General features: G+C 44.7%; 1 protein-coding gene across 1 annotated transcript in view; it reads left to right on the top strand.

Annotated features, from left to right (window-relative positions):
* The first annotated feature begins 599 nt into the window (after window positions 1–599).
* Window positions 600–26,302, top strand: part of CHST8 (carbohydrate sulfotransferase 8) — a 361,365-nt gene continuing 335,662 nt past the window's right edge. Inside the window, exon 1 of the mRNA XM_073585312.1 lies at window positions 600–1,010. The gene's annotated coding sequence lies outside the window, so the exon portion shown is untranslated. The remainder of the gene's footprint in view (window positions 1,011–26,302) is intronic.

Genomic DNA, 26,302 nt, shown 5'->3' with positions numbered 1-26,302 from the left:
CGTGTCAGGACAGAGGGACTGGACTTCATTACCGCCATTACTTGCGATTTACTCAGGTAGAGCTGCATTTATTTGCCTCCTGCTGCCATGGTGCTCTCCTGTTCCCTCTGGTTGTGACCCGGCTTGTCGTGGTTATTTGCTCTCGGAGCACCATCAGATCTGGGCTTTCCTTACTGTTACTATTCGAACTTTAGCAGTATTTAACACTGAATCTATGCATCCATCTGATTAACTAGCCAGACCCTCTGCCTGGATGAAGTAAAGTGGTGAAATACGACATAAATCTTATTTATTTGTGTACAAAACCATTTAGCAGCAACATCTGCATAGTAATAATAAGGACTTTCCAGCAGATATCATTGATTGCACTCTAGGGTTTCCAATTGATATTTATTTGCACTGCTTATATTTGCAGCCCTAATATAGTAAATATTGCTAAGATACATCATGTAAATATGTCCTACAAATATGCCACTACATAATTATTCAAGTATAGATTTTTATACCTGTGTTTTTCTTATCTTAATCACCTCTTACTCATTTATCAATAAAAACATTTTTGTTTAAACCTAACACTGAACCATCCCTTTCTCCCTGCGGTGGTAATGAGGCTGCTGTATGCCCCATTTCCAGCCTCAGAGCTGCATTCCAACTCCTAGGTGCGTAGTTCCCACAGACGCCGCTAGAGGGCGCTGTGGCGTCGCATAGAGCAGCCGGCGGGCGCGCGCACTGAGGAGAGGCGCGCAGCGAGGAGAGGCGCGTCCTCGGCCGCCTCAGCTCATCCCTCCTCGTGTAGCCGGCAGGACCCTGGCAGTGTGTTGTGTCCTGCAGAGCGGAGACCCCCAGAGCGGCGCTCCCCGGCGGAGCCCCCCGCGGTCACTTGTCACAACTTCGCTGCATCAGCGCAGAGCCCGGCGCCTGTGAGGGGAGGATGCCACAGCCCGGGAGCGGGCACCACAGCTGGATGTGACTGGCATCCACAGCGCTGCCGCCTGACAGCCCCGCACCAGGTGGGTCCATGCGCCGCACGGGGGTCCTAGCCTGTGTTATACCCGGGGTGGTCGGCGGCGCCCACCTGCCCGACACTCAGGAACTTTGTGGTGGGCAGCAGCACCGACATCACCGGACTATGGACGCCGTGCTGGGAAAAGTTCCAGAGAATGTGTCAGCAGGACCGGGGAGAGGGGGCACAACATCCAGGGCAGGGGCTGGCACAGGTATCACTGACAGGACCGGGGAGAGGGGGCACAACATCCAGGGCAGGGGCTGGCACAGGGATCATTGACAGGACCGGGGAGAGGGGGCACAACATCCAGGGCAGGGGCTGGCACAGGTGTCACTGACAGGACCGGGGAGAGGGGGCACAACATCCAGGACAGGAGCTGGCACAGGGATCACTGACAGGACCGGGGAGAGGGGGCACAACATCCAGGGCAGGGGCTGGCACAGGGATCATTGACAGGACCGGGGAGAGGGGGCACAACATCCAGGGCAGGGGCTGGCACAGGGATCACTGACAGGACCGGGGAGAGGGGGCACAACATCCAGGACAGGAGCTGGCACAGGTGTCACTGACAGGACCGGGGAGAGGGGGCACAACATCCAGGGCAGGGGCTGGCACAGGGATCACTGACAGGACCGGGGAGAGGGGGCACAACATCCAGGGCAGGGGCTGGCACAGGGATCATTGACAGGACCGGGGAGAGGGGGCACAACATCCAGGGCAGGGGCTGGCACAGGGATCATTGACAGGACCGGGGAGAGGGGGCACAACATCCAGGGCAGGGGCTGGCACAGGGATCACTGACAGGACCGGGGAGAGGGGGCACAACTTCCAGGGCAGGAGCTGGCACAGGTGTCACTGACAGGACCGGGGAGAGGGGGCACAACATCCAGGGCAGGGGCTGGCACACGTATCACTGACAGGACCGGGGAGAGGGGGCACAACATCCAGGGCAGGGGCTGGCACAGGGATCACTGACAGGACCGGGGAGAGGGGGCACAACATCCAGGGCAGGAGCTGGCACAGGGATCACTGACAGGACCGGGGAGAGGGGGCACAACATCCAGGGCAGGAGCTGGCACAGGGATCACTGACAGGACCGGGGAGAGGGGGCACAACATCCAGGGCAGGAGCTGGCACAGGTGTCACTGAAGTGACAGGACCGGGGAGAGGGGGCACAACATCCAGGGCAGGGGCTGGCACAGGGATCACTGACAGGACCGGGGAGAGGGAGCACAACATCCAGGGCAGGAGCTGGCACAGGGATCACTGACAGGACTGGGGAGAGGGGGCACAACATCCAGGGCAGGAGCTGGCACAGGTGCCACTGATAGGACCGGGAGAGGGGGTAGAAGATCCAGGGCAGGGGCTGGCACAGGGATCACTGACAGAACCGGGGGAGAAGGGCAGAAGCTGGCACAGGTATCACTGACAGGACCGGGGAGAGGGGGCAGGGCAGGGCCTGGCACAGGTGTCACTGACAGGACTGGGGAGAAGGTCAGGAGCTGGCACAGGTATCACTGACAGGACCCTGGGAGAGGAGGCAGAACTTCCAGGGCAGAGCTGACACGGTTATCACTGACAGGACTGGGAGTGGGGACAGAATATCCAGGGCAGGAGCTGTCACAGGTGCCACTGACTTGACTCAGGGACAAGGGCAGGAGCTGTCACATGTGCCACTGACAGGACCTGGGGAGAGGGGGTAGAACTTTCAGGGCAGGAGCTAGCACAGATATCACTGACAGAAGCGGGAGAGGGGGCAGAACATCCCGGGCAGGAGCTGGCACAGATGTCAGTGGCAGGACTGTGAGAGGGGAAAGAACATCCAGGGCAGGAGCTGGCACAGATATCACTGACAGGACCAGGGTGAGGGGGCAGAACTTCCAGGGCAGGAGCTAATATAATGAGACTAGGAAACAAAAGAGCGCAATAGGGTCTTATCTGGTGATAAATGGAATAGATATGAAAAAAGTCTACTCACCCTTTCCAGGAGAGGTATAAGCATATAGACTCGCCGTCAGCTTGCTGCACGCCCGAAGGTCCACTGCGTGACCTCCAATGCAAATCCTTAAGGATATAAAGTTATTCTCGGGCTTACTGTGCGCTGCTTGACTGTAATGAAATCACCACAATGTAAGAAATTTGACCATTTAATTCCCTACGCGTTTCAAAGTGTAAACCTCTTCTTCAGGGGTTGACATCTGTCAACCCCTGAAGAAGTGGTTTACACTTTGAAACGCGTAGGTAATTAAATGGTCAAATTTCTTACATTGTGGTGATTTCATTACGGTCAAGCAGCGCACAGTAAGCCCGAGAATAACTTTATATCCTTAAGGGCAGGAGCTGGCACAGGTGCCACTGACAGGACTGGGAGAGGGGGCAGGTCATCCCAACATCCAGGTCAGGAGCTGGCACAGATATCACAGACAGGATCGGGGTGAGCTGGTGGAACTTCCAGGGCAGAAGCTGGCACAGGTATCACTGACAAGACTGGGAGAATGGGCAGAACTTCCAGAGGAGAGCAGTTGAATCACTGATACCACTGACAGGTCCGGGCAGTGGGGGCAGAACATCCAGGGCAGAGGCTGGCACAGGTGCTGCTGACAAGACCGGGCAGTGGGGGCAGAACATCCAGAGCAGTGCAGAGACTGGCACAGGTATCACTGACAGGATCGGGCATTGAGGAGAGAGAGAGGGGGAACTTAGTGCACACAGCACATGACCCTGCTCCAGAGGAATGGGTTGATATATTCTATCTATTTATCTATCTATCTATCCATCTATCTATCTATCTATCTATCTATCTATCTATCTATCTATCTATCTATCTTTCCTCGCTCGCTTTTTCTCACTTTTTTTCTCTTCCTCTTTCTGTCTATCCATTTATCTCTCTTGCGCTTTCTTTTTCTCTTTGTTTCTTTTCTTTCTCTCGCTCTTTTTTTCTCTCACTGTTTACTCTTCGCTTTCCCTTTTTCTCTCTATATTATCAGTTGTGTATCTGATTTTCTGATTTTTAGTTCAGCAACTTCCTATCTTCATGATAGGGACTGACTTACCATTGTATGTGTGTGAATATGTTTGGGGCTTAATTTTAACAAATAATCTTTCTAGAACAATATTTTCAAGCAGATGATATCATGTTTGTCTCTTATCTATCATCTGTCTTATCTCTTTGTCCCATGTATCTAATATCTTCTGTGTATTCTCTATTTTTGCCGATCTGTCTCTCTCTCTCCTGTATTTGTCATTTATAATGTTTTTTGCACATTATTATCTCACACTAAGGACCTATTAGATCAAACAGGATTTATGTAACTTGAAAGATTTTTACAGTTTCCCTTCTTTGTAGTGGAGAGTGGCCACAAGTGTCCTAATTAGCTGGTCTTTTTCATTCTTGGGGTGCGAGATACTGTCCCCCTCGTCTGTCTTATCGTGTATTGATTTAGATATGTTGCATTCTCTTCTGTTCCATGAATGAACATTTCATAGTCAGGTGTCATTCAGACAAGCGTGTTTTTGTCCGTGTAACGTCTGACGGCACGCTGTCCGTTAACAGATGGATATTTTTGGCTGTAGCTTGCAAAAATGAACATTTGTGAAGATTACTATTTTAATAAAATCTGCAGCTGTTCTTGAGATATTAACAATAATTTTCTCTTGTTTACAACGTGTTGCCTTGGAGACCGACCACCCCTGCTGTCTAGCTTCTAAGAACTACGCTAAAGCTAGCCAGGATTAGGTGACACGGACTGCAAGCTCAATAGCCAAGAGCCTGTAAGCGCTGTGCATGTCCTGCTGTCTAGCAGCAGTGGTCGGTCTCCAAGGCAATGAATTGTATAGAAAAGTGTTAATATCGCGAGAATTGCTCAGGAAATTGCAAAATTGCTTGTATCTACAAGCAGAATCCAACAATACTCATTTATGAAGATGGGAATAACCCTTTTAAGTTCGAGTGCAGACAGGAAGTTTTCCAGACTGACCATAACGCTATATCTACTCGGTGATATTGTGCAAATTTTATTTTCAACTTCATGTTGTACAATTAGTTCCCAATTGCAAATTGGCTGTGAAAAACAAAAAAACAAAACAAAAAAAAACCTGATGGGTCACGGGAACAACTTGAACTAGCAAGGTTTCGATTTTTGATACCGTAATTCCGTTGCGGGCGCATGAGACGGCGTCGTCACATGACAGTCATTGGATGCGATATTGCAGTGCCACGATGTGATCTTCATTGTACGTTTTTCTATATCCATTACATATATTTTCTGCCTCTGTTCTCACAGCTATAAGTGACTCGTCTCTCCTTTTTATATTAGCTATTGTTGATCATAAACCTATGGATATGCTTAATTATGCAAACGAGGTTATAAAGTATGCCATTTCCATGGAGCGCAGCACCTTGGGGTATTGCCCGGAAATCTCATTTTGCTGCCCTGGCTGAAGCGTATAATGTGTCCAGTAAGTCGTAAAATGTTACAGGGCAGTAAATCAGAAGTCTTGTTGAGAGATCAATGCATTGGTGGCCAAACAGCAGCATGTTCTTGTTCCTTTATCATCCTATTGACTTAAATAGCATTCCCACCCCCAAACATGGAAAAAGACCACCTGATTTATCTTTTCTACCCTTAAAATATTTTATCCCTACACACTCTTGGTTTTCCTACCACATCATTCCAAGAATTTACTGTTCCTTCAGTAATGTTGTCACATTGTTCCTTGTGTTTCCTCCATTTTTTTTTATTAGTTTCCTAAAACTGAAAAAAGCATATATAGTTCCTGATTTATCCTCATCTGATTATGACAACCCCTTCAAAATGTTATCTATATCCCCAGGACAAGTGACACGTTGGGGTTCCCACTACTTGTATCCCCAGATCACAAGAGTCCCCCCATTTGAATGGAGCGGTAGTCAAACATATGCAAAGTTTATGGGAATGACTGATATTATCAAGCACTGCTCTCTAGTCGCTCAACTTTCCCAGATGTCTGAATTCCAAATTTCCTTAAAGTTACTCTCAGGGCCATCAGTATTTTGTGCATTTTGACGTCGTGTAAGTTCACTGCACAAAAATACACTGTGTTTTAGGCTATATTCACACATTGTGTTTTGCAGCTTTTTTAATGTAAATGTTAAGCTGCGTTTTACAGTACCAGCAAAAGCTATGAGATTTTAGAAATTTCATGCACACACACTGATTTTTTTTTTTCTTTATGAAACTTGAAAGCTGCTTCCTTTTTTTTTTTTTTTTTTTTTTTTTTGCAAACTCTGCAGCATTTGACTTCTTTTGGTGTTTTTGCAGCGTTTTTTGACCCATAGAAAGCAATGGGTAAGGGCAAAAACGCAGCAAAAAAACCTACATGTATCTGTGTAGTGCTAAGAGGTTAATGGCCATCAGGAATCCATACTCGTAGCCTGTCTTTGAGGAACCTTTAAGATATTAGTAACAGTTCAGCTTTTATTAGCATTGTATTTTCTGTAATTTTTCCCAACACCTGGACCGCATAGCTCTTTTATCAATCTTTAGTGGGAAAGCGTATGTTTATAATATCATCCAATTATTGCACACTTTCGTTATCCATGTTTAGTGAGAAATATCATCTTTATAGTATGGTAAAACATTTGGTAAAAGGAGAGGCTTTGGCATATTTTATCCGGTGATGTAATTGTCCGATGTTGATTGATGTCTGAAGAGTTGGCCACTCCGCCAGAGGGAAGCTATATTGTACAAATACAACTTGGTAGGGCTTGTGTAAGGCCGGGGTCACACTAACCTGCGCAAAATACGGTCAGTATTTTACATGCGTAATACGGATGACAGACCCCTAAATAGTGCTCCGTATGTCATCCGTAATCAAGGTGTGGTCACGTATTTTGCGCATGTCAGCATCCGTATGTAATCCATATGGCATCCGTATGGTGAGATTTTCTTGCAGGCTTGCAAAATGGATATATAATGGAGCCCTATGACAGTTTTAATAAAGAAATGAAAGAATAGATATACACACATAGAATGCATATCTATCTATCTATATATATATATATATATATATATATGTGTGTGTGTATATATCCTTTGTTTCTTTATTAAACCTGTCAGTGTTTACTGTATCGCGCACTGAATTGCCGGCTTTGCTAAAAGACACTTGGTGCGTATTTCTCGCAAGTCACATGTGTGGTCCGTGTGTAATCCGTATTTTTTGCGCACCCATAGACTTGCATTGGCGTATTACGGCCGTAGTATGCTGACAATCGCAGCATGCTGCGATTGGCACGGAGCGTAGAATACGGAGGAGAAATATACGCCCGGTGCGAGTGACCCCATAGAGAATCATTGGTCCGTGTCTAATGCGTGCTTTTAGCGCCTGTCACTCTCCCGTATTCCTCGCTAGTGTGACCCCGGCCTAAGGCCGGAGTCACACTACAGTGAGATACGGCCGAATCTCGCCGGTTAACCCCTTAAGCCCCAAGGGTGGTTTGCACGTTCATGACCGGGCCAATTTTGCAATTTTACAACTTTTAATTTTTATGCCCTTAAATCACAGAGATACGGCACACAAAAAACTTAAGTAACATTTCCCACATGTTTACTTAACATCAGCACAATTTTGGAACCCAAATTTTTTCTTGTTAGGAAGTTATAAGGGTTAAAAATTGACCAGCGATTTCTCATTTTTGCAACACCATTTTATTTTTACGGACCACATCACATTTGAAGCCACTTTGAGGGGTCTATATGATAAAAAATACCCAAAAGTGACACCATTCTAAAAACTGCACCCCTTAAGGTGCTCAAAACCACATTCAAGAAGTTTATTAACCCTTTAGGTGCGTCACAGGAATTTGAATATTTTAAAAAAAATGAACATTTAACTTTTTTTCACAAAAAAAATACTTTAGCTTCAATTTTTTTTATTTTACCAAGGGTAACAGGAGAAATTGGACTGCAAAATTTATTGTGCAATTTGTCCTGAGTACGCTGATACCTGATATGTGGGGGGAACCACTGTTTCGGCGCATGGCAGAGCTCAGAAGGGAAGGAGCGCCGTTTGACTTTTTCAATGCAAAATTGGCTGGAATTCAGATCGGACGCCATGTCACGTTTGGAGAGCCCCTGATGTACCTAAACAATGGAAACCCCCCACAAGTGACACCATTTTGGAAACTAGACCCCACAAGGAACTTATCTAGATGTGTGGTGAGCACTTTGACCCCTCCAGTGCTTCACAGAAGTTTATAACGCCGGGGCGTGAAAATAAAAAAATCATATTTTTTCCACAAACATGATCTTTCAGTCCCCATTTTTTTATTTTCCCAAGGGTAACAGGAGAATTTGGACCCCAAAAGTTATTGTCCAATTTGTCCTGAGTACACTGATACCCCATATGTGGGAGAAAACTACTGTATGGGCACACGTCGGGTCTCGGAAGAGAAGTAGTGACGTTTTGGAATGCAGACTTTGATAGAATGGTCTGCGGGTGTCATGTGCATTTGGAGAGTCTCTGATGTACCTAAACTATTGAAACTCCCCACAAGTGACCCCATTTTGGAAACTAGACCCCCACGGGACTTATCTAGATATGTGGTGAGCACTTTGAACCCTCAAGTGCTTCACAGAAGTTTATAACGCCCGGGCGTGAAAATAAAAAAAAAAACATTTTTTTCCACAAAAATGATATTTATGCCCCCAATTTTTTATTTTCCTTAGGTTAACAGGAGAAATTGGACCCCAAAAGTTGTTTTGCAATTTTTCCTGAGTAGACTGATACCCTATATGTGGGGGTAAAACACTGTTTGGGCGCATGGCAGAGCTTGGAAGGGAAGGAGCACCATTTGACTTTTTCAACTCCGAATTGGCTGGAATTGAGATCAGACGCCATATTGCATTTGGAGAGCACCTGATGTGCCCAAACAGTGGAAACCCCCAATTCTAACTCCAACCCTAACCCCAACACACCCCTAACCCCCTAGCCCTGGCCCTAGCCCTAACCCTAATGGGAAAATGGAAATAAATACATTTTCTTTTAATTTTATTATTTTTCCCTAACTAAGGGGGTGATAACGGGGGGTTTGATTTACTATTTATGGCGGGTTTTTATTTTTGGCAGCTGTCAGACGCTAAAAGACGCTTTTTATTGTAAAAATAGTTTTTGCATCACCACATATAGAGAGCTATAATTTTTCCGTATTTTGACCCACCGAGTCGTGTGAGGTCTTATTTTTTGCAGGACGAGTTGACGTTTTTATTGTTATCATTTTCGGGCACGTGACTTTTTTTATCGCTTTTTATTCTGATTTTTGGCACGCAGAATCAACAAAAACCAGCGTTTCATGAATATCTTTTGGGGGGGTGCGTTTACACCGTTCCGCGTGCGATAAAATTGTTAAAGCGGCTTTATTCTTCGGGTCAGTACGGTTACAGCGATACTTCATTTAGGTCTTTTTTTATGTTTTGTCGGTTTTATATAAAGAAAACTATTTTATATAAAAAAATAATTATTTTTGTATCGCTTTATTCTGCGAGCTGTAACTTTATTTTTTCGCTGCTAATGCTGTATGGCGGTTCATTTTTTGCAGGACAAGACGACGTTTTCAGCGGTACCATGGATATTTATATGCGTATTTTTGATCGCGCGTTATTGCACTTTTTGTTCGGCGGTATGATAATAAATCATTATTTTTTGCTTCGTTTTTTATTTTTTAAGGGGTTCGCTAAAGGGGTTAACTAATGGGACAGGTCGCTACGGACGCGGCGATACCAAATATGTGTACTTTTATTGTTTGTTTGTTTTTTTTATTTCCAAAAAATGAATTTATTGGGGGAATTTTTTTTTTTTTCTAATTGGCGATTTTTTTTTTTTTTTAATTATTTTAACACTTTTTTTTTTTTAACTTTATTACATTGTCCCAGGTGGGACATCACTGTCCTGTGACAGATCGCTGATCTGTCACATCACAGATCACTTTGCAGGCACTGAGGAAGCTGACTCCCTGCAGGCCCCCGAAGGTCCCCGTCGCCATCTTGGATTCGGCGGCCTGCAGGGAAGGAGCCCCCCGCCGCAGCGCTGCACATTGCGCTGCCGTGGGGGGCTCAGGGAAGCACGGAGGGAGCCCCCTCCCTGCCGATGCTTCCCTTTAACCCCCCATACACCGCGATCGTGTTTTATCGCGGTGTGCAAGGGGTTAACGTGTCGGGGGTGGTCCGTGACCGCCCCTGACACATTGTGCCGGGTGTCAGCTGTGATAATCAGCTGACACCCGGCCGCGATCAGCAGCGCTCACCACGTGGGCGCCGCTGATCGCTATGACGTACTATCCCGTCCCTGGGAATTAACTCCCAGGGCACATGGACGGGATAGTACGTCATATGGGATTAAGGGGTTAAAACCAAGCTGTCGCGCCGGCACTCCGGAGTGAAGCGTGCAGCCGCACAGCAATACATGGAGCTGCACGCTCCGCTCCGGAGTGCCGGCGCTAGAGCTTGGTTTTAACCTGCGAGATTCGGCCGTGTCTCGCTGTGTGTGATCCCGGCCTAATACTTGGTTACGCAAGCATTTGTTTCTAAACATGGTATAAGTTGAGGAAGACTTCAGCTAAGACAGAAGCCCTGTTAACCTGTGGACTAAAAAAGGGACGCCCATGACGCCACCGTGTGGATCCCAGGAAGTTCTCTGTCTTCGCTGTTCTGCTTCTCACAGCTGATGTTCCCTGACAGGTGATGTGCTACTCCTGGTGAAGTTTTTCCTGTGTAGTGTGCAATGTAAGTACTTAACCTTTGTGATTTATATTATGCAAAAGTGTACGCAATATCACACTATTTCCTATTTTCAGTAATCATTTAATTATCATAATAAAATTAATAGCCTTATTTAAATCCGTATCCGACCCCTTTGAATACTTGGCATAACAATCAGGTTTTGCTGTTTTTTTTTGTAAAAACCTTAAGAAAGAGTCTTTTTTTTTTTGGGGGGGGGGGGGGAGGGGGTGGTTGAACTAATCTTTATCAGCTTGCACAAGAGACAGCAAAATCACAGCAAATCCTGCTTTTTGTAAGCAGCTTCTCGGCTTCTTTATTGCCTAGAGAACAAGTATTGCCTGCAGAAAAAAGCGCAGCAAACGTAATGTGTGAACATAGCCTTGGGCTACATTCTCACGACGAGCTGCTGGTGAGTTTTTGATGTAGAAGATTTTCTGCACCCATTAAAGGGAGTCTGTCACCTATTGTTTGTTATGGGATAAAAACTGAAAAGGAAGGAGCGCAATAGGGCCTTATCTGGGTGGAAGATAGAATAAATTCAAATGGAATCTACTCACCTTTCCACGAACGAATAAACGCATGTAAATCAATCTCAGCCTGCTGCAACGCAGGGAATAAAGAGTTAAAAAGATTCTCATGTGGTGATTTTATCGTGGTCTCAGCAGCGCACAGTAAGCCCCTATTTTTTGTTATATAAGATGCGGCCACCGCCATCAGGGGCTTAACTACGGCATTACAGAATGCTGTAGATAAGCCCCGATGTAACCTGAAAGAGAAGAAAAACAAGTTGGGTTATACTCACCCAGGGGCGGTCCAAGTCCGGTTTGGGTCCGGAGGGTGTTGCGGTCCAGGCCTGCGCCTCCCATCTTCTAGCAATGACGTCCTCTTTGCTTCCAGTCGTGGCTCTAGCGCATGCGCAATGCTCTACCCTGTTGAGGGCAGAGCAGAGTACTGCAGTGCGCAGGCGCTGGACCTCTTCCGGCGAATGCGCACTGCAGTACTCTGCCCTCAACAGGGCAGAGCAGTGCGCCTGCGTCGGGAAGCAAAGAGGACGTCATCGCTGCAAGATGGGAGGCGCCGGACCGGGACCGCACCTGGGTGAGTATAATATAACTCGTTTTTCTTTCAGGTTACATCGGGGGCTTATCTGCAGCATTCTGTAGTGCTATAGATAAGCCCCTGATGGCGGTGGCCGCATCTTATCTCCAGAAAAATAGGTGACAGATTCCCTTTAAGTAAAATAGACTACTTGCATATTTTTTTTTTTTAAATATGCAGTGTGAAAAACTCATGAAAGTAGCCTTGTTGCAGACAGTACATACTTTCTGCCTCCCTTATCATATTTTATTATTATATGCTTCTTGCTTCACAGGAATATTCTCTTTTAATCTACATACCCTCCACCCTTTGGCACAGTGGCAGCTGTTAAAGTGAAATCAATGTTAGAGAATAGGGGTATTTTTAATTAAAAATTGAGCAATTGCGGCTTTTCGAGAGGGTTTCCATCCCCTACCATTCCTTCTTATGGGCTGAGAGTCGACTCAGTTTAATTAAAAAGAAGTACGCAACCGCTTTTTATAAGCCCCATAGATGTCTGGATGAAGTTTATAAAGCCAGATCCCCTGAAGGTAGAAGCAGTAAACTTTTCTCCAACTCCAAGGACCTCTGCTGCTTGTATGTTTGTTTATTATACCCGGATCTATAGGGAATGTTAATTCCATAGCCGGGAGCTGTGTACTCTGCAAAACCAATGAGTTTTCTCTCTGCGACCAAGCACATATATATATATATATATATATATATATATATATATTGCGGAGGATCTGCTCACGAATGTCAGCTTTTGTACCTAGGCAGGCTTTATGTCCCTACAGAGGCGGAATCAATGTTTGTTCTGCAGCTTTCTAATACACTTTGCTTCAGTTTCTCATCATTCTTCACGATCTCACCTGGTGTTTTTGCAGTGGTTTTTTTTGGTACTTTTTTTTTTTTTTTTTGTTGCCGTACGTTTTTTATAGCAGAAAATGTTTCTGAAAACTCTAGCATTGTTTTTTTCTTTTTTGGTTGGGTGTCTTTTGGGTCTTTTTCTTTAGTGTTTATTTTTTTTTTTTTCTATGGTGTTGGCTGCCAGCTGGTTTCTGGAGGGTTTTTGTGACATTTTTTTAATTTTTTTTTTCACTCCATTTGGATAATGAAGAAACTGCTAGCATTTTATTTTAAAGCAAAAAGGGTGGCAAAATGCTCCAAAAGGTGTCCTGGGCATCCTCCAGATGTCTTTGAAGCTTTCACATTGCTTTGTATCGTAAAGTACTGAGTGTCTCCTAAGTGGATAAAGCCAGAAGGATGGTCGGGTCGCTTCTTTTAACCACTTGGCGTTTTTAGAAACCGGAAAGCAGCTAAAAGGCATTCCAACACCTGTACGTATCAGAAGCACGTCGATTTTATATAGACATGTGTATGTTCATTCTTTGGGCGCTTCTAGTCTTTTTTTTAGGTGAAATCAGTCATGTGCATCGTGAGACACTCAGTTCGCACCCGAGCATGCTCAGATAACACCTTATCCGAGCACTTTTGCTCATCACTATTGGTCAGGCATTAGCTTTATCGGACACTTTTTACATGTGCTCATGATTTTTGCTACAGGAGAAATAAGTGGCCATCTGTATCTTCTTGTAGATCTTTTTTTTATATTACACGTGGATGCGGCACTCACCTTCACATTTGCAGGTTGTTGTTTTTTTCCTTCTACAGGGGACATGTAGACCTGGCAGACAATTTCCATTCAGAAGCATCCACACATTTGTATTGATTTATCGATAAAACCTGCATATTTTTACCCTCGTTCACATGCTTTGTACTGTAAAATATTGCAAATATTCAGTGTGTGTCTTACGAGGGTTTGTATTTTCACGGGGCAGATTTGATGTCGAAATTTCTGCAGCTGAAAATTCTGATAAAACATGTAAATAGGATTGTTTTTGCAGAATGTTTTTTTCCAAGCTTCACTCAGATGAATGAAATTTCTGCAACAAATCTGACACACATAAATTTACACGTTTATTTGGTGCACAGCATGTCAATTCATTGTGCAGTATCAGCAAAAGTTTCATCTATTGCAACGGAAAGGGAGAAATCTGCAGCAAAATCCGCATGTAACGTGTGGAATCTGCTGACGATGCACTGTGGAAAAGTCCGTAACAAAAATGCACCTTCTGAAGCAGACTTGGTGTGTGTGCACACGCTGCGGATTCTGCTGCGGTTCCGGCCGCTGCGGGTCCGCAGCAGTTTTTGCTGCGGTGTACAGTATCATTCCCTATGGGAATACAAAACCACAGTGCAGACGGTGCGGATTTTTCTGCGGTTTTGAAACCGTAGCAAGAATTGACATGTCAATTCTTTCTGCGGATTCCGCAGCGGTATGCCATCTCCTCCATTGTGGAGATGAAAAACCGCAGAGCAATCCGCAGGTAAAAACGCAGGTCTTTTGACCTGCAGATTTACCTGCGGATTTTACAAAATCCACGCGGCCAAATCCGCACCCCATTCTGCAGCATGTGCACATAGCCTTAGGCCTTGTTCCGTTTTCTGTAATGACAATGGCAATCAGTCTATGAAAAAAAAAAACGACATGAACATGCCCACAGATTTTAAGGGGTGCATGTACTATCTGTGAAGAATGTGGATTGAAAACATACCGTATATACTCGTGTATAAGCCGACCCCCCCCAAACTTGCCACAAAAAACTGGGAAAACTTATTGACTCGCGTATAAGCCTAGGGTGGAAAATGCAGCAGCTACTGGTAAATTTCAAAAATTAAAATACATACCAATAAAAGTAAATTTAATTGAGACATCAGTAGGTTAAATGTTTTTCAATATCCATATTGAATCAGAGCCCCATATAATGCTCCATACAGTTCATGATGGCCCCATAAGATTCTCCATACAAAATACACCCCATATAATGTTGCACAAAGGTTAATAATGTCCCCATAAGATGCTCCATGGAATAATATGCCCCATATGCTGCCCCGTAAAGGTTATGGCCCCATAAGATATTCCATAGATTATGCCCACATGATATGCTCCATAGATTATGCCCCATATGCTGCCCCATAACATGCTCCATAGATTACGCCCCCATATGCTGCTCCATAATTATGCCCCCATATGCTGCTCCATAGTTTATGCCCCCATATTCTGCTACATAATTGTGCCCCCATATATTGCTGCTGCTGCCGCTGCAAATAAAAATAAAAAATGACATACTCACCTCTCATCGCTGGGGGCCCGGTGCCGATGTCCTGAGCAGGCGGTGACAGGTTCTGATGTCACCGCTGGCACAGAACCCCGGCACTGGTGATATTTACCGATCCCTGCTCCATCGCTGCGCGTCGCTCTGTCTTCCCTGTCCCTCTGTCAGTGACTTTCAGGCAGAGGGCACGGCGTGCACTAACTACGTCACCGCGCCCTCTGACCTGAACATCACAGAGGACGTGGAGGAGAGGACAGCACCGCGCAGCGATGGACCAGGGACAGGTGAATATGGCATATACTGACCCCCTCCTGGGGTGGTCTTTGCAGCCCCCCTGCTTCTCCTGGTCTCAGGCTCCTTCCTTAAGCGGTCACGTGGTACCGCTCATTAAAGTCATAAATATGCGCATATTCATGACTTTAATGAGCGGTACCATGTGACCGCTGAAGGAAGGAGCCTGAGACCGGGAGAAGCAGGGGGGCTGCAGAGACGGTGCCAGGGGGGGCAAGTATGACCTGACTCCCCCTGGTATATGACTCGCGTATAAGCTGAGAGGGGGGGACTTTCAGCCCCAGAAAATGGGCTGAAAATCTCAGCTTATACGCGAGTATATACGGTACTTGGAAAATGGACATTTGAATGAGGCTTTCAAAGGGTTGTCACTTTTCCGGAAAGATTTTCTATTAGCTCTTAGTTGTTTAAAAAAAAAAAAAAAAAAAAAAAAAAAAAAAGGTCTTTCCTCACCAACCACAGGCCCAGTCTCTTCCACTGCTCATGGTGTCTCAGTAGCTAGAGTTACAAAGGCTGAAAAAAGACCTAGGTCCATCAAGTTAAACCTTTGGGTCGACGGATACGGATACTGGCCCGGCCTCGAACTGTGTAATGGCCGCGATCTGACGAGAGCAGGCACACATGCCATATACATTGACAAAGCCACTGGTCTTAGTTATTGTCTGCTGCAGCCAACAACAGACATCGGGAGCGGCAGCAGAGACTCCGATCCGGACCCAGGGAGGGTGAGCACAACAGATGTCGGGAACAGTAGCAGTGACTCAGAGCCGGACCCAGGGAGGGTGAGCACAACAGACATTGGGAGTGGAAGCAAAGACTGAGGCGGACCCAGGGAGGGTGAGCACAACAGACATCAGGAGCGGCAGCAGAGATTCTGAGCCGGACCCAGGGAGGGTGAGCACAACAGACATCAGGAGCGGCAGCAGAGTCTCCCAGGGAAAGTGAGCACAACAGACATTGGGAGAGGCAGAGACTCAGAGCTGGACCCAGGGAGGGGGTGAGCAAAGGACAGTGTTTTATTTTACTACTAACAGCTTATAAGAAAAACTTGGTTTTTGAACGGGGCCAACCCCTTTAAGTATAAAACTACATGAACTCTCTGGTCAAGTAGACATGTTTCAAACAAGTCATGCGACCCCAAGAATTTCTGTCTCTATTTTAGAAGTGCAATTTTGTGTTGGGAAAAAAAAAACGCACATAAGTTTCATTGAGTTTATCTAAAAATTCTGCACGGTACTAAAGTAAGTCTACGATGGTCTTGCGGTTTCAGCAGGTCGTGGTGGCGCTGTCATTCCACCAACAACCAATAGGGGCAGTGTCAGTCTGTATCCCTTGCTCCATTTTTGACGAGTGTCCCTGAATGGAGCAGACATCATCTTGTCTTTTTATTTTTTTTATTTTTTTTTTTTTGGGGGAGGTGAGTTTTGCAGACCTCAAAAGTTAATTTCTGCCTTGAGTCACTGACCTTTACTCGCCCATTCACGTGATAAAGAAATGCACAATGACGTCCTCTCTTTACTGTTTAATTGGCAGGAGAAGATTGGGGGAAAAAAACATTTTCATAAGAGAAAAACAGATGCCGCACTTATGGAAAAAAGGGGAAAAACACAGATGCATGGACCAAAAATGGATGTAAAATAGTCATTTTCGGGGTTTTTTTTGTGTGTAGAGAAACAGATGTCTGAATGAAGCCTTAAGATAAGACTTTTTTTTTCTTCAGGTAATTCCTTTATACCATTTTTTTAAGCCTCAGCTGTGTGTGGTAATCTGGCGCATTTTTTGACTCTTTTAAGCTACAGTGCCTACAAGTAGTATTCAACCCCCTGCAGATTTAGCAGGTTTGATAAGATGCAAATAAGTTAGAGCCTTCAAACTTCACACAAGAGCAGGATTTATTAACAGATGCATAAATCTTACAAACCAAAAAGTTATGTTGCTCAGTTAAATTTTAATAAATTTTAAACATACAAGTGTGGGTCAATTATTATTCAACCCCTAGGTTTAATATTTTGTGGAATAACCCTTGTTTGCAATTACAGCTAATAATCGTCTTTTATAAGACCTGATCAGGCCGGCACAGGTCTCTGGAGTTATCTTGGCCCACTGCTCCATGCAGATCTTCTCCAAGTTATCTAGGTTCTTTGGGTGTCTCATGTGGACTTTAATCTTGAGCTCCTTCCACAAGTTTTCAATTGGGTTAAGGTCAGGAGACTGACTAGGCCACTCCAACACCTTGATTTTTTGCCTCTTGAACCAGGCCTTGGTTTTCTTGGCTGTGTGCTTTGGGTCGTTGTCTTGTTGGAAGATGAAATGACGACCCATCTTAAGATCCTTGATGGAGGAGCGGAGGTTCTTGGCCAAAATCTCCAGGTAGGCCGTGCTATCCATCTTCCCATGGATGCGGACCAGATGGCCAGGCCCCTTGGCTGAGAAACAGCCCCACAGCATGATGCTGCCACCACCATGCTTGACTGTAGGGATGGTATTCTTGGGGTCGTATGCAGTGCCATCCAGTCTCCAAAGATCTCGATCTTGGTCTCATCAGACCAGAGAACCTTGAACCAGTCTGTCTCAGAGTCCTCCAAGTGATCATGAGCAAACTGTAGATGAGCCTTGACATGACGCTTTGAAAGTAAAGGTACCTTACGGGCTCATCTGGAACGGAGACCATTGCGGTGGAGTACGTTACTTATGGTATTGACTGAAACCAATGTCCCCACTGCCATGAGATCTTCCCGGAGCTCCTTCGTTGTTATCCTTGGGTTAGCCTTGACTCTTCGGACAAGCCTGGCCTCGGCACGGGAGGAAACTTTCAAAGGCTGTCCAGGCCGTGGAAGGCTAACAGTGGTTCCATAAGCCTTCCACTTCCGGATGATGATCCCAACAGTGGAGACAGGTAGGCCCAACTCCTTGGAAAGGGTTTTGTACCCCTTGCCAGCCTTGTGACCCTCCACGATCTTGTCTCTGATGGCCTTGGAATGCTCCTTTGTCTTTCCCATGTTGACCATGTATGAGTGCTGTTCACAAGTTTGGGGAGGGTCTTAAATAGTCAGAAAAGGCTGGAAAAAGAGATAATTAATCCAAACATGTGAAGCTCATTGTTCTTTGTGCCTGAAATACTTCTTAATACTTTAGGGGAACCAAACAGAATTCTGGTGGTTTGAGGGGTTGAATAATAAATGACCTTCTGAATAAACTTTTCACAATTTAAAAAAAAATTAAACAAAGAAATAACATTCTTTTTTGTTGCAGTGCATTTCACACTTCCAGGCTGATCTACAGTCCAAATGTCACAATGCCAAGTTAATTCCGAATGTGTAAACCTGCTAAATCTGCAGGGGGTTGAATACTACTTGTAGGCACTGTACGTGTGACCCATCGTGGCGAAAAAAATAAATGCAACAAATATGTCTCCCCACTTTTTTTTTTATCAGGGGTCCTGGCTGTCAGCCCCTCATCAATAGAACTTGTGATCGCACACTGTCAGCTAGGCCTCATGTCCTGAAGAAAAGATGCCTGTAGCAACCAATCACAGCACAGCTTTCATTCTCCCGGAGTGCTTTAAAAAATTAAACATGAGTTGTGATTGGTTGCTATAAATTCTCCTATAAACGGTATTGGGTCCGTGAGCCCAATGTCTGCGCAGATGTAAAGTCAATAGCTGTGATGGCGGCTCAGGTGGAGGGGGTTATAGACGGCAAAACAAATCCCTCGGGAGTGAAGTGTTACACCAGGCAGACAATTAAAATCCGTAACCTTGCACCTGATGCTGCGGCGTCCGACCCTTCTCTTCCTTGTTGGTCGTGTTTTCTACTCATGGTAGAAAGTGCAGAAGTGAGAGTGCAATCACATGGCCGACTTAATTATTTATGGCCATACATCAATCAAGAAGCGCGGATCATTTATTTATACATCGCCACGACCGGACGCAGAGGATGTCGCTTCCTCATCCTTGCGGCTGCAGAGGCCAAATTGTCGGCACACAGGATCAAAACTGGTCATGGTTTTTTCTTCATTCTCATATTTTACAGGATTTTTTTTTCTTACCTATTTTGACCCATGTTCCCATTATTTATTTTTTACGCATTTTGGTCCTATATTCCCATTTGTGATTTCTTTTAACTCATTTTGACCCCGTATTCCCACTTATTATTTTTTTTTTTTTTGTGTATCATGCCCGCTTATTTCCATTCATGATTTTTTTTTTTCAGCAAAAAAACTGTTTTTAGGCTATCAGATTCTCAAAAAAAAAATACATGACCCCCTTTTTACATGGCTGTATTTGGGGGAACATAGGAGCATATTCACATGGCAAAGTAGCAGAAAAAAATCATAACCCCCCCCCCTCTTCCAGACCAGGCTGCAGTTTTTGATACCATTTTTGGGTACATATAACATTTTGAGTTCTTTTTATTGCATTTTTTTGTTAAGTGTAGTCTTATATTCTGACGTGACAATCGCAAATGTTTTTTATTGGGGAAAGGGGGTAAGTCAAAGTTTTATTTATTTTATAATCTTTAAAACTTAGAATAAAAGTTTTTTAATATATATATTTTTTTAAGTTTCCCTTAAGGATATGAACCTGTGACAGTTCTATCAATTGTAATCTATACTTCGATATTATAAAATTGTTCTATAGAATAAAATTATTAATCGCCTATGAAGCCCGTCCATAGGAGCCCCAAGATGTCGGCGAAGGGTGCCTTCAGTAGACTACCAGCTGCTATGGCTTCCCATCTAATAAATTTGCAGCGCTTGTAGGTCAATGTGATAATGTCACGACCCGTAGAAGCGCAGTAGTGCGAAACGGCCATCTTCGCTCCCACACTCTTTCACTTATTCTTCCATCGAAGATGTTTTGAATTTTTGGAATAAACATTGGTTTTGAAGACTGGTGAGTGCCGTCCCCTTCTCTCTTCTATGATTTGTATACATGCCAATGTCTCAGACGGGGGGTTGTCCACCTCTGGGGGCAACTTATTTCCGTATATTAAAATTGATATTGTTGGGGCTAACAATCTTGGGTTTCATTAAAATTTGTGCACCGTTTGTCTTCTATAGCCATGTGCTGCACTGTCTATTGCTGGCTAAAATAAATTAACAATGAATTTGTTATTTAGCCTGAAATAAGGAATTTTTAACTTTTTTTTTAATTTATCTTTGAATCAGTCTATATAATATACTGTATACGTGATTATATATCTTAATATTCTTGGACCCCCAGATGAAAAGGAAATCCAGCAAATGCTTGTATTGCTTACATTTGGGCACGTGTATGCAGGGTGTGAACAGGGTACTCATGGCAGCTCTGTGAGCAAAACACACCAACAATACTATGCTGTCTACTCTGGGCTGTTGTTGTAACCACATGTTATCTATGCAGAGCTCCTGTAGGTCTGTATGGTTTTCAGCCTCTGGACATAATGTCTGTTCTTATTCATTGATAAGAAGCCGTGCTCTTCAAGGTCAAGAAGAATTCAAACACAAAAAGTATGTCAAGAAGTTTAATAACTTATTTACAAGAATTGAAGGGTGTTTCCATCTAGAACATTTCTGTCATTCTGGCCTATGGGGACTCCCAGCGGCACCATGCAGCACCTGGGCATATGACATGGTTAGTTTGAGTAGAGTTATACAGGAATAGAAAAACATGGCTGCTTTCTTGCAGAAACGGCACCTTGGTGGCAGCTGAACACCATTAAAGTGAACAGTGCTGAGTTGAACCCATGGACATGAGGGCAAGGAAAATCCTTTTTTTTTTTTTTTTTTTTCCATTTAGTGCATTACACATTCAGAAGCTTTTCTTAAATCCCATCCTAAATAAATGGGCATGAGCGTAGTTTTGGTCCCCTCATTGCAGATATCACAGCTTCCGCTCTTCTGGGAAGGTTTTCTGTAAGGTGTTGCAGGCGTCTGTGACCATGTTTGGACTCAGAAGAAATGTCATGAATGGACTTGACACCTATTACAGGATTGCACTGGTATTTAGACAAACTCCACATCAATAGGTACAGAATATCCTTAAATAATATTTATGCATACTCTGTGCCTATTGCTGTGCGGTTCCCCCAAATATCTACAAATTCCAGATGTTCAAGGGAACATAAGTGGTCTCCTCTATTGGGTGACAATGGGGCCGGATGCAATACACGGGGGGGTCTATGGGGCCGGATGTTATACACGGGGGGTCTATGGGGCCGGATGTTATACACGGGGGGTCTATGGGGCCGGATGTTATACACGGGGGGGTCTATGGGGCCGGATGTTATACACCGGGGGTTTATGGGGCCGGATGTTATACACAGGGGGGTCTATGGGGCCGGATGTTATACACAGGGGGGTCTATGGGGCCGGATGTTATACACGGGGGGGTTTATGGGGCCGGATGTTATACACGGGGGGGTTTATGGGGCCGGATGTTATACACGGGGGGGTTTATGGGGTCGGATGTTATACACGGGGAGTTATGGGGCCGGATGTTATACAGGGGGGGTCTATGGGGCCGGATGTTATACACGGGGGGGGTTTATGGGGCCGGATGTTATACACGGGGGGGTTTATGGGGCCGGATGTTAGACAGGGGGGGTTTATGGGGCCGGATGTTAGACAGGGGGGGTTTATGGGGCCGGATGTTATACACCGGGGGTTTATGGGGCCGGATGTTATACACGGGGGGTCTATGGGGCCGGATGTTATACACGGGGGGTCTATGGGGCCGGATGTTATACATCGGGAGTCTATGGGGCCGGATGTTATACATCGGGAGTCTATGGGGCCGGATGTTATACATCGGGAGTCTATGGGGCCGGATGTTATACATCGGGAGTTTATGAGGCCGGATGTTATACACGGGGGGTTTTATGGGGCCGGATGTTATATAGGGGGGGTTTTACACGGTGAGGCAATCCCTGCAGATCGGACACCATTTTCTACACGATGGGTTCACTTTTAATTTGCCTTTTTATTTTAACTTGTGCTATGTTATACAGTAAGAGCATCTATGTCTCAGTGTAATCACTGTAGTAAGGGAAGTGATTGCAGGTTTTTATTAATTTTATTGCTGCTTAATATAACCTGTAGTTTATTGGGATCTATGTTAATATGGCCACTAGGGGAGCTGTTCCTTCACCTTCTATGGCAGAACTTCTCCCTGGTGGGAAACCTAAAAAGTAATGTTTATAGAAAATATTGCAGCCATTAAATAATGACATTTAGTAAATCACCTCTCAGTGTATAAAATGGTTACATATAACCTCTGGCTCTTCCTCACTGGGTAGTGAACAAGCCTGAGATAGTTCTGGAATGTTTTTGCATCTGCATGTTTCTGGTGTACTTGCTTAATAATATTTCATTATTTGTGCTGGTACAACATCTGGACTGAATTTGTAGGTCTGCATTAACATTCTGCAGGCGGCTCCTGCAGGACAAGCTTTGGGAACGTGTAATCCTCAGCAGTACTGCCTGCTATTATCGATTTACTACAGCTTGTAAAGGGAGGATTTCCAATAACAACTGGAAAGTTAGATTGGGTGGGGAACAATATCAGCTCCTGCACCTGCCCTAGTCTGGCACACTTAGAGCAGATTTTCAGTGTGTGGATGTAAAGAAGGCTTCCATTTTTTTGTGTCATGGCAACAAAAATCCGACCCATGGTCGGTCCGACCTGTACTCAGATGTGTGAATCCGACAAAAAAATACAGGTGCTTCTCTCAAAATTAGAATATCATCAAAAAGTTAATTTGTTTAGGTTCTTCAATACAAGTGAAACTCCTATATTCTATAGAGTCATTACATACAGAGTGATCTATTTAATGTGTTTTATTTTGTTAATGATTATGGCTTACAGCCAATGAAAACCCAAAAGTCATTATCTCAGTAAATTAGAATAATTAATAAAAAAAAACACCTGCAAAGCTTCCTAAGCATTTATAAAGGTCCCTTAGTCTGTTTCAGTAGCTCCACAATCATGGGGAAGACTGCTGACCTGACAGATGACCAGAAGGCAGCCATTGACACACTCCACAAGGAGGGTAAGCCACAAAGGTCATTGCTAAAGAAGCTGGCTGTTCACAGAGTGCTGTATCCAAGCATATTAATGGAAAGTTGAGTGGAAGGAAAAAGTGTTGTAGAAAAAGGTGCACAAGCAACCAGGATAACCGCAGCCTGGAAAGGATTGTTAAGAAAAGACCATTCAAAATTTGGGGGAGATCCACAAGGAGTGGACTTCTGCTGGAGTCATTGCTTCAAGAGCCACCACACACAGACATATCCAGGACGTGGGATACAAGTGTCGCATTCCATGCATCAAGCCACTCATGACCAATAAACAACGTCAGCAGCGTCTTACCTGGGCCAAGGAGAAAAAGAGCCGGACTGTTGCTCAGTGGTCCAAGGTGCTGTTTTCAGATGAAAGTAAATTTTGCATTTCTTTTGGAAATCAAGGTCCCAGAGTCTGGAGGAAGAGTGGAGAGGCCACAATCCAAGCTGCTGGAGGTCTAGTGTGAAGATTCCACAATCAGTGATGGTTTGGGGAGCCATGTCATCTGCTGGTTATAAAGACCAAAGTCAGCGCAGCCGTCTACCAGGACATTTTAGAGACTTCATGCTTCCCTCTGCCGACAAACTTTATGGAGATGGAAATGTCATTCTCCAGCAGGACTTGGCCCCTGTCCACACTGCCAAAAGTACCAATACCTGGTTTACAAACAACAGTGTCACTGTGCTTGATTGGCAGCAAACTCGCCTGACCTTAACCCCATAAAGAATCTATGGAGTATTGTCAAGAGGAACATGAGTGACACCAGACCCAACAATGCAGACGAGCTTAAGGCTGCTATCAAAGCAATCTGGGCTTCCATAACCCCTCAGCAGTGCCACAGGCTGTTGGCCTCCATGCCACGCCGCATTGATGCATTAATTGATGCAAAAGGAGCCCCGACCAAGTACTGAGTGCATTTACTGAACATACATTTCAGTAGGCCAACATTTCAGATTTTACAATCATTTTTCAAGCTGGTGTTATAAAGTAATCTAATTTACTGAGATAATGACTTTTGAGTTTTCATTGGCTGTAAGCCATAATCATCAACATTAACAGAAATAAACACTTGAAATCACTCTGCTTGTAATGACTCTATATAATGAGTTTCACTTTTTGTATTGAAAAACTGAAATGAATTAAATTTTTGATATTTTAATTTTGTGAAAAGCACCTGTAAACAAGGCGCGACAATCTACACCCAGGAATAGCAAAGTGAATTTCCCATAGATACAAACAGGAAGAGTTTTTATCAAATTGTTTTTATTGGAGTTTTTAAACATTTTAAAGGGAAAAAACACAATATATGACTTAAGGGCCTGTCACACTAAGCGATATCGCTATAACGTCACTGGTTTTGTGACGTTATAGCGATATTGCTATGTCCGATTACCTCCGACCGGCTCCCCCCCTGATTATCGCTGATCGCGCGAGAACGGCCTGGGCCGTTTCTCGTCAGCTTCCTGCTGGGCTTCCTGTGGGGCCGACGAGTGATGCGTGGATGCGGGCGGGAGGACGTCAGGATCGCCGCGTCTGACAGGTAAGTAGCGACCCCCGACCGCTGCTATGTCGCTGGTGAGATCTGCCTGTGTGGCAGCTCACTAGCGACCACTTAGCGATGCACCAACGATCCATATCGTTGTCGGGATCGCTGGTGCATCGCTAAGTGTGACAGTACCCTAAGAAAGACAGGGAGGGAAAGAAAGGGAGAGTAAGTTGGAGGGGAGGAAGGAAAGATACAATTTTTATTTGGTGGGGAATAAAAGAAGTATATGGGGAAAAAAAGGAAAAGATAACAGGGGCTCAGTGGTTAGCACTGCAGCGCTGGGGTCCTGGGTTCAAATCCCACGAAGGACAACATCTGCAAGGAGTTGGTATGTTCTCCCCGTGTTTGTGTGGGTTTCCTCCGAGTTCTCCAGTTTCCTCCCACACTCCAGACATACTGATAGGGAATTTAGATTGTGAGCCCCATCAAGGACAGTGCCAATAATGTCTGTAAAGCGCTGTGGAATTAATAGCGCTATATAAATGAGTAAAATACATAAATAATCCTATAAGTTATATATCCAGAGGATAAGTTCAGGCTGGAATACCCCTTTCAGTGAAAAACAGAAAATTACCTCTGAAGGCATCTGTCTCTTATAAAGAGATTGGAGAATCATATAAAATATATAGGAGAATAGGAGGAAATGTTCTGACACTTTGTATTCACACAAAATATTTAGAAACCACAGTATCAATTTCCGCCTACTTCATTGCTTTATACCTGTTTTTCTGGCGTGTTTTGAATTCTCTAAAAAGTTTAGAAACACGTAAACCCCCGCAGGACAAGCCGATTTACCTGTATCTAAACATTTTCAAGATTTCAATCGCTTTCCCGGTCAGATCAGGTGTCAAACTTTATATTGTACATTCCAACACACAAAAAAAGAACTAAGTTTTCTGGTTTGATTGTCTTAAACACCATGTGATAGCATGAAATAAATAAAGACTTCAGTATACATTTGTTCATTTGACCCAGGCACTCGTGTTTGTCTTTTAAGCACATAAAGGGAATCTGTCACCGGAAGTTGGCAGCCTATGTAAATGGCCTGTGTCCAGCCCGATGGTCGGTGTTTCTTCTTCTTTCTCCACCCCATCCGTGGCCCCCGTCTGCGATCTTTGCCCGTATTAGAGAAGTTCAACTCCATAGTTTGCGCGTGCGCAAAGCAGTCTTGCTTCGTGCACGTGCAGTATGTTTTGCCCAACTGCGGGCAAAACCGAAAATCATTACTGCGCATGCGCTGGTACACTGTGTCCCGAAAGTATTTCTCTGGGTTCCGGGACATAGTGTAACGGCGCATGCGCAGTAATGATTTTCGGCTTTGCCCCCAGTTGGGCAAAGCAAACTGCGCGTGTGCGAAGCAAGATTGCTTTGCGCACGCGCAAACTATGGAATTGAACTTCTCTAATACCG

The sequence above is a fragment of the Dendrobates tinctorius genome, unplaced genomic scaffold (assembly GCF_039654945.1).
Source record: "Dendrobates tinctorius isolate UK_male_01 unplaced genomic scaffold, ASM3965494v1 ptg000009l, whole genome shotgun sequence".
Lineage (NCBI taxonomy): Eukaryota > Metazoa > Chordata > Amphibia > Anura > Dendrobatidae > Dendrobates > Dendrobates tinctorius.
This window is presented reverse-complemented; position numbering and strand designations above follow the sequence as displayed.